The sequence below is a fragment of the Micromys minutus genome (genome assembly GCF_963924665.1).
Source record: "Micromys minutus genome assembly, chromosome: 2".
NCBI lineage: Eukaryota > Metazoa > Chordata > Mammalia > Rodentia > Muridae > Micromys > Micromys minutus.
In genome coordinates, this window is record NC_137971.1 from 27,868,614 (window position 1) to 27,879,767 (window position 11,154).

Genomic DNA, 11,154 nt, shown 5'->3' on the forward strand with positions numbered 1-11,154 from the left:
CACACACACACACACACACACACACACACACACACACACACACACACTCACGCACTCACGCACTCACACACATTCTCACTCCCATGGTATTATTTAACATTTATTTCTCATGACCCAGAACAACTCGAGGGCTTATTTCCCAGCACCATTCTCTCCAGTGAAGCTTTTCTCAATGTCTGTGTAGGAGTTCCTCCTTTCTCCCTGGTAACTATGCCACAGTGGCCGATACATCACTAGTAATCTGTGTGCCCAGCCCTGCATGGAGATAAATTACTGAAACATAATTTCCCAGTAGACTTAGTCTCTTCCAGTCTGTGTGCTTCTAGTTTTTGCAACTTGCAAAAAAACAACCAGGTCCCTGCATTATCCAACCATAGTGACTTTCCTGTGCATAAAGGAACCTCATTGGGTAACTGATCTGGTCAGTTCATGTAAAGTTACAGATCTTGTTTATGTCTCTGTCTAGAAATAGCTCCATGGAGCCAAATTACATGGAGGAACCCCAGAAAAGGGGCACTGAATGTGGAAAGTGGTTGGTTGGGTTGGTGAGAGCACTGTTTCTGAGAAGGGTTTGTTTATCACGTTCAACTGTCTGTGCTTTACTGTACTGTGCCTTGTTTGCTCTGATTTCAAGGATTCTGTGATTCCTTCAGAAAGCATAAAATAATTCATTTTCCAGGTCTATTTTTTTTGATGAACATTCTGTAAAAACTGTCAGCATTCGAGATTATATTTAATAATAAATTAAAATTTATACTTGGGCAAAATGTTTGGAGAAAGTGATTTGTACTGAGAGGTAATGCAGACTCTGAAGAGATGTAAGAATGCTGTGGTTCCATGTTATGTGAGGTGGGCCTGGGTATAAGAAATATCCTTATATAAGATAATATATATTATATATTATAATATATATTATAATCTTATAAATAATATAAGAAATAAGTGGGTATAAGACAACCACTTAATTTAAATGCATCCACTTTGTTCCCTCCCAACATCTGACAGTCTGATGCTGGCCAAGCATCAGCAGGCACTTCATGGACTTCTCAGGCAGCTGAGAAATTCCCTTGGCTGGTAGCTAGTTATAAAGTTATGAGCTGATTCCGAACAGCAAGACCAAGGAGAAATTCACTGATTGACATCCTTTTCCAGTCTGCCCTTTTATGTTTCTCTTCCTGCATAAGCTGCCCATTGCCTTTCCTTGCTATTAAAATGTGGGTTTTTATTCTTCAATAAAAATTACCATCATTTGATGACTTCTTTATAACGTTAGTGTTTCAGAATGATGTCCATGATTCCTAATCATTCACTCTTACTTGCTGATTTAAACTGACATTTGGAATCTTTAACTAATAAAATCCCAGAGAAGGAAACATATATTTCCCTATACAAAAGATAACATCCAGTTGTAAGCAGCAAGATATTCCAGATCAACAGTAGTTCAGACTGTAAACAGTCTCACATAGCAGAAACTCTGGAGGTACACATTTTATGTATCTTCTAGCTATGCACTTAAATCACTGATACTTTTCTGAGCATATTGATATTAATTCTCTGGCTTATCCTCTTAGTCTAAGGATTGATTGCTCTGTACAATTGCAGGCCAAGGTAAATGGGTGGATTATGTTTAGGATCTTTTTCTGGAAGATAAAAACCAGTAAGAACACAAGAATAATACCCCTTATATTTCCATTGTCAGGAACTGTACCATGTGATCATTCATAGCTGCAAGGGAGCCTTGGAAAGAGAATGTTTGTTGTTTTCTGCTTTGAGAGGCAAAGTCGAGTCCTGATAGTGAGGATGAAGAGATGGAGGGTGAACTTTTTAAAAGTATGTCAACCAACAAAGTATTTTGCAACTTTGGAGATTTCTTGATCCATGATATATGCAGGATACGTCTGTACATAGCTTCAATGATACTTTCATGATTGAATAAAGGGGACTTGTGACTTGGAGAGGAGGACATAGAAAAATCATGCTTCAGCTCTCAACAATACCCCATCACTTTTCAGATCTCATTTATGACAAAATACAAAACTTACTATACCTATACCCAACCTATTTTCTCTTTGTAATAATACCAGTGAGTTTTACCACAGGAGATATATCTTTAATAATACACCACAACCACAGTTCTCAAAAGGACCTGAAATTTCCACCAGAAAGTGTACTTCTTTAGTAAATTTGTGTTGAGTACCTGTGTACTTTGTGGCTGATTAAACCTTTAGGATGAGACATGTCAAGGCTCCATAGCTTTTTTTTAAATAAGTGACCTTGGAGTTTAAAGGATAAGACAGATATATACTTAATGCACATCATGTCTCTCACTGCTATCGTATTCATGATTTAGAGATGACAATTCAGTATAGTTTGGGAAGACATCCCAGTAGGTTTTATGAGAAATGACCTTAGTTAAGACCTAAAGTAGATGAAGACATTAGCCAAAAAAAGGGAATATTGAATTTGTGCTAGTGAACAGGCCAAATATTGTATAGGGCAATTTTCTTTCATTGAGAAGTGAATCATGACAGGGCTAGATGTTACTATGCTTCCCCAAATCTTTTCTCAGAATTATGCATTGAATCTCAATGATAGTCTGATTACAACGAGGAGAGAGGAGGGTCTGTTTTTATAGTTACCAAGGAGTGGTAGAGTGTACACTAAGAATCAGTTCACTGAAAACAAACAAATAAACAAAAAACAAAACAAAACAAGCAAACAAAAAAAAAAGAATCAGTTTATTGTGTTAAGCATACAGACATTATATATAGGTACCAGGTAGAGAGAATAGCAAGTACTTTATCAAGGCTATAATTAAAGGATAAGAAGGCATTGTTCAGGTCTATAACACTGAATTTGTCTTCATAAGTAACACATGGTTTCATTTTGCATTTTACCCTTCAAACTGTTCTTTTATGATGTAAATGTCATTGAATATATTTATTTGCCCTATGCTTCAATAATAAATTACATCTGTTATAATCAACAACACTAACTTTAGTTAACCATGATACTGGTGGCATTTCACCCTTCTGTCTTTATGGGTTATGACTTTGCCTCTCTGAACTAAATTTATTTAGATTTCTCCATTTTTTTCCATATACCTCATGTTACCAGACCTATGATGCCTCTCCCTCCCTCATTTAGGGACTTATAACAGCCCAAGTTAGAAAAAGGTAAATGTTGTAGATTGTCCTGTAGCTGTTTGTATTTTGATGTTAATTCCACTTTCCCAAGAAGGGCTGCCTAGTCAGGTACTCAGGTGACATCATTAGAAGCTTCTTCCCATTTTAATTAGTAAAATAAAGGTGAGAGCTGGTGATTGGTCAGGGGAAAAAAAGGTGGAGAGAGGGTCAGAGGGGAAGGAGAGAGAAGGGGGAGAGAGGATTAAGAGGGAGCTCGGGGAAAAATGAGTTGGATCCAGGTGGACTTAATTGGCATTAGGTAGCTATAAACATTTTAAGTATTTTGTAGGTCTTTTATTCTCATATGGAAGGACAGTTTGTATCTTTGTCTATTGGGTGTAATCTTATTGTATAGAGGGGGTTGTGGATTGAGAATTGAATATATAAACCTGGTTGAAAAGCTATTGGGCTTTAGAGTCATATGGTGACTGGCTGTGAAATAAAGAAACATGCCAGGGTGATAATTCCACCCAGGATGGAGGCAGTAGGGCAGGTGGAATGAACCACCAAAGAAGAGAACCATGCAGAGGGGCAGCTTGGACCACACTAGAAGCGGCACCCTTGGAGTGAGACTGCTGGTCTGACAAAGAGATAAGCAAACCGTTCTTTAAAAATATTCACTGCAGCAGGTAAAAGGGAGAAGATCCGGGACACTGACCTCAATCTGGTTTAGGAATCTAGCACAGACTGGAGACTATAGAGTGGGAAAATTGGAGAGAAATCAAGACAAATAATGAGAGATCACAGAAGGAGAAAAGGAGGGTGATGGCTTTGCTAAAAGAAGAGAATAGTAGGAATGAAACAAAAGATTCAGATGATAGATATTAGGGAAACAGTCACATTCAAGAAAAAGTGTGAAAGTTTGAGAAGTTATCCCAGATAATACTATTATTAAGAAGAAGAAATGGATGTTGAACATGTCTTTAGGTACTTTTCGGCTATTCAATATTCCTTAGCTGAGAATTCTGTGTTTAGCTCTGTACCCCATTTTTAGTAGAATTATTTGGTTCTGGAGTCTAACTTTGAATTTTTTGTATATATTAGATATCATCTCTCTATCAGATGTAGGATTGGTAAAGATCTTTTTCCAATCTCTTGGTTGCCTTTCTCTGGGTTCCTGTCTTGTTTGAGTTTCTTTCCTGATGTTCTTCAATAATGGGCTACAATATAGAAGTATAATCCAAATAAACCCTTCCCTCCCCAAGTTGCTTTTACTATTGGTGTTTCATCATAGCAATAGTAATTCTCACTAAGGCAGAATTGGTATCAGGAGTAGCGTATTGCTGTGACTGACCTTACCACACTGTTTTTGGGAGGACTGTGGAAGAACTTCGGAATTTTGAGCTACAAAGTCATTGAATGTTGAGAGCTCAGTGGGCTATTCTGTAGGAGCTGGAATGTTGAGATCATTGTAGATAATGGAAGCATGGCTTGTGAAGTTTCAGAGGGAAGCAAAGAAAGCCTCCTATGAGTACCACTCATGAGATTACAGATGGGTACCATGACAGTACACTTGGTTTAAATATTCACCGTAGCTGCATTTTAATTCAATTCAGGTTAATGTCATTCCTTTTTGTCAACAAGGCTTTCTTGAGAAGTGTTGTCATTTTTCTTTTTCTATTTCACAAAGCCATAGCTATAGCCTCATGGTACCTGTTTTTTCAATACAACTATGATTGAAACTATATTCACTAGCTGTCAGTCTGATCCATGCCTTTAAAAGAGAGTCAGACATTTCTCCAAAAAAGGTTTCTTTTGTCTCCTGGGAAAACATAGAAACGACTGTTGATGGAATATTCACCGAAAAGACTATGGAAACATGGGGTTAAGTCAGCAGAAAGTCTTTATTAGCCAGCTGGTGACTAAGTGGGTCTTCATGACCCCAGTGTAGCACCAAGTCTCTCTCAGGGTAAACTTTTATGTACAAAGTCCTAGAGAAAAAGATACCCATCCAGGTATAAAAGTGCGATGGAACTCCAAATTAGCAGCAGTAGAAAATAAAAGCCTCACAATCTGTTATAATTAAGATACTATAGGTAAAATATTTAGAATACAGAGTAAAGAATGGGTATTAAAAGCAGCAAGAAAGGTTAAGTTACTTATAAGGACAGGTCCACCTTCTACCATGCCTGGTGGTGAGAGCATCCAGACTGATGGTCTGAGTGGATGGAGGTAGACTTCTTCTCACCTCCCCATCAGAGAGCCTGGGTCAGAACAATCGATTCTGTTCTATGGGCTTGTGCCCACGCTGATTTGGTTATAGTCACCCCTTCAGCTCCCATGTACCCGTTTTCATCTTTTATCTCGTGACAATCACTGATGAGCACTTGTGGGTCTTTGCCAGGCAAGAGGATAGCAGGTCTCATTGATGGTGGTGGATTTCTCAGACTGGACTCAAGGGTGGGGCAGGAGTAGGGCTTGGATCTGGGTCACAGCCATTAGACAGCCAGTGTTCTGGTGTTCCTCAGAGGAGGGCCTCCACCGTATGGAATGCTGTGGGCATAAAATCTTGACCCAGATTAAACTTGTTTGCTTTTCTCCCCATTAATCTGTCAGTAGCCACCACAGCTCTTAGGTACAGCTGTTGTTTCAAAGTTTGGGATAACCCCCCTTTGTTTTTTGTTTAGTCTGAGTGCAGGTTAGGGGCTCAATGCCAGCTTTGTGCTGGTCTGTAGAGGCCTGGCTGCGTCCACAGCACTGGCCTCCAAAGGCAGCAATATATTGCTGTATCTGTCTCTCAGATCTCAAACTCTCAGGCTCGTCTCTTGGGCTTCGGAGCTGGAACTAGAAACATGGTAGCAATCCTCCTCTGAGACAGGCCCCCTTTGCCTCTCTCTTCCACCGGCAGCCAAGAGAGGTAGGTAGCTTCTGATGCACAAAGCTCAGCTTTCTTAACTGATCTTTTGTAGTCCGTTCTGCAACAGCAGCAGCAGTCTCTCAGAACTAATTCCCCAGGAAACTTCTGATGGAAGGGCAGGAAGTCTGCATTTAGTGTCATTAAGTCCTGGGACCATCCGTTTCAGGGATATTTCTTGCTGTAACCTCCCATTTGGGTCTGTCCATTTTAAAGGAAACCTGGGTTGATTCACCTCTGCCAATGGGAGGCTGCATGTTTCAGGTCCAAGACGATCAACACTGCTTCTCCGTAAGAATCAGACTCATGGGAGTCAAGGTCCCACTTCACAGACAGGAGAGGCACATTCCAGGGTGACTGGTGGGACACCAGGATGCCCATCTCGTCAAGCCGGGCAATGTGGATGGTAATTTCCCCTTTTGCTTCCAGGGTCATTGGGTGCTGTGTAATCTGGATTGCTTAGATGAATCAGGGAGCTGAACTGCTTAGATGAACAGTTATAGAAGCTCAGTGTTGGGCCAGTCCTAGGGGGTTTGTTTCTTCTGACACAGGGGGACACTAAGCTTGCTGGATATCTGTCAGTCTGAGTCTCATCTTTAAAGAAGGTAACTGTTTTTTTTTTTTTTTTTTTTTTTTTTTATTTTGTTTGTTTGTTTGTTTTTTGTTTATGAAAAGGGTCTAGACCTGGTTAGTTCTCTGCTATTAAGCACACTTTTCGCTGTATCCAGCAACTGGGACCTATGTATATCTTTAACTTCTATAACTCTCAGATTGTTTTTGTAACATCTGGGGCTGACTAAGTGACAAAGGATGTCTTTGTTTAGTAGCTGTCTGTAATCCTTTAAAAGGAGCCTAGTGAAAGCTGTTTTCTTGGTCAGTGTTGGACGGAAGGCTGTTCTGTCCAGACTGTTATTTTTCAGACCCCTTTGAAGCATTAGGCAGCAATTGCTCAAAGGGAGTCCCAGGGACCTAGAACAACTCAGGTCACATCCACCCCAGAAGTCCCTTGACCCTCACACTCTTCCTTGCTCCAATGGCTTCTGAGAACCCTGGCATCTTGAGGTCTATTCTTTGGAATCTCAATGCGACCCCCAGCAATTTCCTTTTCTCATTGTGAGCCTTTAAGCACAAAACCCATGCTCTGCGATGACAGAACTGTAGAAGCTAAAGAGCAAGGTCAGTACATTTAGAGATTTCCCCAGAACCGTGAACTTACGAGGATGGTTTTATGTGTTACCTTTGGCATGTGGTACTGTCTATGTGCTGAGTTTACAGCCTGAGGTAGGTACTTCCATCATGGAGCCAGCTGTGCTAAGGTCTGGGGCCCTGTTACATTTGGAGATAGGATGCCTAGTGCTCCATATTGCTCCCATGGTCTTGTCATTGGAGAGAAATTGGACATGTGCCTCTTTCACAAAGAAAATAGTGAGAACAGTATGATGTTTCAACGGCAGCTAAAATGACAGGGGATGATTTAATTTCTTTGACTTTTATTAATGTTATACTGGAAAATCATGGTTCCTTAAAACATTAACTTTTTTTTTTTTTTTTTTTTTTTTTGCTCATGCTCAAAATTTAAAATTTTTATTAACCTATGCTGGTTAGCTTTTGTCAACTAGATACAAACTGCAGTCACCTGGGAAGAGGGAACCTCAGTTGAGGACTTGCCTCCATTGGCCTGTTCTGTAATTTGGCCCGTCCTGTGGGCGTGTCTGCAGGCATTTTCTTGATTTATGATTGATAGAGGAGGGTCCAGCCCACTCTTGGTGGTAGCATCTTGGTGAACAGGCAGAGAAAGGAAGCCAGGAAGTAAGGTCTCCTCTCTGCTTCCTTCCTCCAGCAGCTTTGTGTTCAAATGTGAGCCAGATTAACCCTTTCTTCTCTCAAGTCGGTTTTAGTGAGTATTTTATCACCACAGAGAAGCTCACTAGACAATTACTTTCTAGTTCATTATACTCAGGTCTTGAATAAAAGGAAAAAAATTATCTGCTTTTATGCTCTAAAAAATTTTTTAAAAAAATCTTCTTTCCCTAAAACTTATAGGGGTTCATTGTTTGTTTTCAGAAATACAGTGACGTATGGTAGCCTGGGATTGTTCGCTAAACTAAACACCTCCTTCTGGATGGTGCTTTTTGGTCAGGAAATTTTATCACAGTAATGGAAATGAACCTAGAACAATGAAATTGTTCTGTTTTTTGATGTGTGTGCATCTTCGGACATGTGTGCATCGGTGTAAATTTGTTAATCATTGGTAACAACATTACACTCCTTTTAATGGCAGCATTTTTTTTTTTTTTTTTTTTTTTTTTTTTTTTTTGTAGCCCTGCTTCTTTTCTCTGTCCTTTCTTAGATCTCATGTGTGGGCAGGATTGCCTGAACTTGCTTCCTGAAGTTCTGTTCTGAAACCATCTGGGTATGGTGACTTTCATTTATTGTATTTCATTTTTCATTTCTGAGAAAGCATTTTTTTTTTGTGATTCTTCTCCATTTACCTATAGATACCTAGTATATACAGTATTCAGTTTGGCTGTTTCTACTAATTTGTGAAGAATTTATTTTTTCCAGGTCATCTTATTTAAATTGTGATTTTTGTATCATAGGCTGTATACAGAATAGGATACTGTATATTTTAGGTATTTTTTATTTTCTGTAGTTTGTCATACCCTCTGGGTGGCCTGCTCTTTTCACCAACCCCTTACCATTTAGCCGAGTGTCCCCTGCTCAGAGAACCTCCCCACTGCTCAGTCTACAGTAGCTTCCTTTCCTCTTTTTCTCTTTTCTGTGCCAACTCTCTTCCTGGCATCTCTCTCTCTCTCTCTCTCTCTCTCTCTCTCTCTCTCTCTCTCTCTCCCTCCCTCCCTTTCTTTTTCCCTCTGTCTGTCTCATAATGTTGATCTATGGAGTCCTCCCATATTTTGATTGTAAGCCCAACCTTTAATGCCTGAGACATCTCTCCAGCCCGAGTCATTTATTGTGTCTGCCATTCTGGCCCCAGGGCCAACACATGATCTGATTGGTAGCTATTTCCCTGTAATAACCATTAAAATGAATAAAAAGGGGAGTCCTGTTGCAATTTCTGTTCCATCTTTTGTGCTTCTTTGTAGGAAGACTCTAAGTACAAGTTATATGGCTTCTTCATAGTTTGTCACAGTAAAGGCAGGCAAACCTTGTGCCTAAGCCTTGTGTTTCCACGAGGTTGAATTTGGCTTTCTAAACACAAAGGTGTTCATTACAATGTCATGGTGGGCTAGATCTGCAAACAGGTGAGGGAGCACATCTCTAGAGATACAAAAATGTGTGAGAATAAATTGGGGTGCTCAGCCATGTGTGTTAAAAGTAGACAGATGGCCCAGGGCAAACCCAGTGAAGACTGGTCCCTTGGACCCTAAACCCCAGCTTCTGTGGCTAGTTCCCAAGTGAACTGCAGGAAGTCTAGCATTGCTCTGAACTAAGGTTAGTCTGGTCTTTCTTAACCCTGAATGCTGACTGCCACAAAAATTAAATGGAGAAGAAACAGTCCTTACAAGTCCTATATTTCCCGGTACATTCTCTCCATGAGGTGTTATGAATTATATGGAAAGAAATTAGGCAAAATTGGTTTTATTTAATAATCTTATGAAAGTATAAATAACTCTTAAAATATTAATACACCGTGTGAAACCACAAGCCAGAAAGAATCAAATAATAATTATTTAAAGAGATGTATGAGTCTGTATCGCTGAAATTAAATTACCGTTCCTAATTTGACTTTGGTTCTGGTTGCTCTTGTATATTTGGAGTCTGCTCCTCTGTGCTAGAGTGGGCTGTGATGACTCACTTCCAAAGATTTCTCTTTCGTTTGCTCTATTGTGAAGCTTGCATTTGAGCCAACCCCGTGGTACCTGTTACTCTTTACATGCCTCAGAACATCAATTGCACAAAAGCCCATCCTTGACGATGCTCTGTGGTGCAGGAGCATATGATGGTCCCTACCACGGCAATAGAAGTCATGATGAAGACAGAAACCTCCCGCTAAGCTTTGGATGCTTGTTAACTATTCCGAGTCTTGTCTAGAACCTGGCCTTGCAAGTCAGTGAACTCTATGGCAGGTATAACAGTTTTGTTGACTGACATAAAGCAGCTGCTTGCAGAAGGGAATTAAAGGGTTTAAGAGATGGTGCTCGGGTCTTTGGGGAGCATGGCTGTGATTGGAGAACGTTTCTCATGGACAGGGTCTGAGTGAGAGACTAAACCATAGACTGTGTTCATCTTTCTGCAGCCATGCCATTGTGACAGTAACCCTCCTTTTTCAGATGCAGGTTTAATGGAACATGTATAAGATTCACGTTTCTAATACTAAAAACATTTTAAAAATAAAATTTCATTTTTGGCAAATTCTTTTTCCTGTTGTTGATCACTTTACAGTCGAAACAAACATACGTACGAAAGACATTATCTAAGTTGTAAATGCTGGATTTCACATGGGTCAGATGTACATACAAATATACAAACAGAATTTCCAATGGGACAGAAAACTATTCCTTAGGCTACTTGACTCCACATCCTACTCCGACAAAATAAACAGCATCTCTCTCAGTGGGCAGACACCTCTGCTCAGAGAAAGGGCAGAGAAAAGATTCACATTCACTCTAGGGTGCATGCACAAAGGCAAGCTAGCTTTCTCTTTGTTGGATCTGCAGCGCCATCTACTGAGACAGAAAGAAAGTGTACAAAGGCTCTGCCATGCCCATGGGCCCTGGAAGAAATCTTTGCTTTTTACTGAAAAGCACATATTTCCATCTCATAATTTAGTTTACTTGCAAGGCAGTGTTTTGGTTGAACCCTTCTCCGAAGGTCTCACTGCTATTTTTAACTTAGTATAGTCATGTATGCTGCCAATGTACATACACCATTTTGTTTCTTAGAATTAGTAGTTTAAAGAAAAGGCAAAACCTCACTTCTGATTTATCTTTCAAATCACAGAACTAAAGCCCATCATTTGAATGCCCTTTGAGAGATGATAAAGTCTGTGTGGGAGGAGGGCAGACAGCATCACTTGTTGAGTTTTATTTCAGGTTGGCATGCCCTGCCAGTGTTGATGTTGATGTCATGAAGGAAAAAACAAACAAACAAACA